This window comes from Leiobunum rupestre, chromosome 9 (assembly GCF_980474605.1).
Source record: "Leiobunum rupestre chromosome 9, qqLeiRupe1.1.hap1, whole genome shotgun sequence".
NCBI classification, from domain to species: domain Eukaryota; kingdom Metazoa; phylum Arthropoda; class Arachnida; order Opiliones; family Sclerosomatidae; genus Leiobunum; species Leiobunum rupestre.
The window spans coordinates 28,985,215-28,988,721 of record NC_143392.1 but is presented as its reverse complement, the minus strand read 5'-3'; the positions used below and the strand labels follow the sequence as shown (position 1 = coordinate 28,988,721).

Below are 3,507 nucleotides of genomic sequence, written 5' to 3'. Positions count from 1 at the left end.
CGAAATATTTACATAAATTAAACAAGGTCGGTTCGCGCTCATGAAATTTAAATAAACGTAATAAGTCTTTAATAGTAAATACTTGACTTCAGCCAAAGAAATGCCCCTGTATGTTAGTTTAATGTTGAAATTTCGGTTAATAATGCAGTAAAAAGCTAAGTCTAACAAATTTAAGAAATACTTTGTCGTCAAAACTACTGTTGAAAACATTTGCAGTTACACTTTTTGTTATAATCTCCCGCGTAGTGACTTAATAATAATAATGGTTAAACGTATTTTATAGCGTCATATGAAATAACGGGCGGAAATAACTTACTGGCAGGTGTTTTCGGTAACGAGTTTAAGTTGAACCCTACGAAGCAAGAATGACATTGGTATAATAACAAAGAAAACATTTACTAATAAAAAAAATATTTATAAACTGAAAATGTTTTTCAAATATTTTACGTCATTTAATCAATGATCAATCAAATCCCTTACGTCAAATGGACAATAACCTATAAATTGTTCCAAAAAATCTTTTTCCACTTGGTGATCCTGAGAAATACGAAAGGCGGCGTAAATTTCTATAAAGTCACAGGGTATTTGTCGCTTCTGCAATGGTTTATAGCCCGCTTGAAATTTCGAAAAATTGTCGACCAATACATTAAACATGAGGTCTATAACCGGTACCCTTTGTTTTAACAGACTCAACTGTTCATCTATACACACTTTAAATTCATTTAAAGCTAACACTTGCGCTGCATTAAGTGATAGACTGGCTGATAAGTTAATTTCGTATTCCAAATATTTTTGAGTAAACGGAATTAAATTCCATGAAATTCTTCCTCCCGAGGAAGAAACTTTAAAATTGGGTTCAAAAGTGCAATCGGAATAAGGTTCGACGGTCGGAATTGGCAGATAATTTTTTTTATTGTGGTAGAGCTTAGATTTTCAATGACGGAAGACCATTCTTTTGTAAGGGCGTCCCATGTTTCCAAGGAAATGTCCGTACTTTGGTTGCCATTAGAAATGTAAATCCCCGGCTCTTTGTTAAAAATTGATACGGTGACCACCAATCAAGTGGGCGATTGTAACGTCAGAGAAACTATAATAAAATACGTATTAAATAAAAATAAAAGTTTAAAATGTTTTAACGTACCCTTTTTAAAGGCCATTGTATGAATAATCCACTTTTTGTTATCGAGTCAATTAAAATTAAGTTCTTATATAAAACGTGTAGGAATTTTTTAATAGCTCGCAGATAGCTTCCTCGACGAAACACTTTCTCTCTCAGCGAAACTCTATCTTTCGATTTTCGATGATCCTCGGCTAAACTCTCTCTCTCTCCACGGCGGTGTGGCGCGCCTATTTTCTCTCACGTCCAGCTGGTGAAACTCCGCCTGAATGAGGGAGGTGTTATTATGTAAATTTAAACCAAACGGTTTTGGGCCAAGTCTGCCTGCATATTATACATTTTTTAAATGTTAAATAATTACCCGAAACAATCAATTTACTGATAGGTAAATATTTAACAATAAGTTTGCCTCTTTTGCTCAGTGTGTTGCTTTATTTTTATACAACTTATTATACTACTTATTATACAATTTTTTATACAATTTTTTATACAATTTTTTATACAATTTTTTATACAATTTTTTATACAATTTTTTATACAATTTTTTTATACAATTTTTTATACAATTTAATTTATACAACTTTATTACAAAACCTGTTTTAATATAATTTTTAATCTTGAATTTTAAAATTTTGTTCCATGGTTCTATTTACAATTGTCATGATGATTTATAATAAAAAGTACTGCTACTTCATGAAATTTAAAGAATGATTTTATTAAAATAAAATGATTGGGGGCTTTCGGACCGTAGTCCTTCGTCAGCCGCTACAATATTCTGATTAATATATTATGTAATCGTATAATCACATTAATTAGAATATTGTAGCGGCTGACGAAGGACTACGTTCCGAAAGCTCCCAATCATTTTATTTTAATAAAATCATTCTTTAAATTCCATGAAGTAGCATATAATTTTTAACTCGGAACCTACAAATGAAAAATGCTATTAGAATTGTAATTATTTTTTCGGAACCTAATGTTTTACCTCCTTCTACTAAGATGGTGATTCCCGGAGCTGTAATAAAAAATAAAAATTAAAAATGATAAACATGATAGTTTTGTTTTATAATTACCATTTCGAAGATCAAGCTCCCTAGGTTTTTTCGCTGGAGATTCCGTGTTTGTAGCCGTTGTCGGAGGTGTGGTCAGTATAGTTTGGGATGGGTCGTCGTCTTCCTGGGGATATAACTCTAGGGGATTACCATCTATACTTTTTACATAAGCTGCCACTTGCCTCACCTTTTCATAGGCGCACACATTTCTGTTAAATAAGAAATACTATATAATTTCCCCGACAAAAGATGGCGGCCATTGATACATACCGCGTATGGTCGTTGTTAAAATGATGGTGAAATGCCCCCGGCTGTAGCTCTAAATCGGGGAAATTGGGGCACTCAAACCTCGTGGCTACTATTATTCGATCTAGATCGATAAAGTTTCCCAGGTACTCTTTGGTTTGCCTATCTTTTACAATAACGTATTCGGCCAGTCGCGTTATATTTAAGACATGGTGATCGACGGCCTCGATATCATATTGTTCCTGAGCCCTGGGAAGCTTATTGACATAGTAGCCAATCGCGTTCATTTTGCGGTTTGCATCCCCCGAATAATTGTGAGCAGCCGGTGTTCGAAAAACAATAAGGTCTTCGCGACCATCTGAAGTTTTGTATCCAATCTGTAAGGTTAATATTGAACTTTAAATCAGTAGCCCCACCAGGATTTTATCGCGAGTAGGCACTGCGTGTTGAACCATCAAAACTTGTCTGTAATTTTGTTTGATATTTAACTAATCAATTTATTTAATAATTTAAATAATTTAATTATTATTATTAAATTATTTAATAAAATATAAAAGTGATTAAATTATTTAATAAAAATATAATAATGATTAAATTATTTAATATAAATTTAATTATTAAATAAATTGTTTAATGAGTTTTAATTATTAAATAAATTGTTTAATACATTGTTTAATAAGTTTTAATTATTAAATAAATTATATAATAAGTTTTAATTATTTAACAAAATATTTATTAAAAATATAATAATGATTAAATTATTTAATAAAAATATAATAATTATTAAATTATTTAAATAAATTTAATTTTTAAATAAATTGTTTAATATGTTTTAATTATTTAACAAATTATTTAATAAAAATTTAATTATTAAATAAATTGTTTAATAAGTTTTAATTATTAACCAAATTATTTAATAGAAATTTAATTATTTGACAAATTATTTAATAAAAAATTTGTGAAATAAATTATTTACAATTAAATATTACCCACTTAATTTTTAATCGAAGAACGGCACGCTTCGATTAATAATAGTAGTTTATCAACTACTAATTGAGGGCTTTTTTGAGGGTTTGTCTCCTTGGTAGTTTG

General features: G+C 29.8%; 1 long non-coding RNA gene across 1 annotated transcript; it reads right to left on the bottom strand.

Annotated features, from left to right (window-relative positions):
- Positions 1-1,931: 1,931 nt before the first annotated feature.
- LOC149927086 (uncharacterized) lies at positions 1,932-2,788 on the bottom strand. The gene is made up of 4 exons (XR_016474077.1): positions 2,357-2,788; positions 2,191-2,293; positions 2,103-2,132; positions 1,932-2,044 (listed from the first exon to the last, which is right to left on the bottom strand). It is a non-coding gene; the product is annotated as an uncharacterized LOC149927086 (long non-coding RNA).
- Between the last annotated feature and the right edge of the window lie 719 nt (positions 2,789-3,507).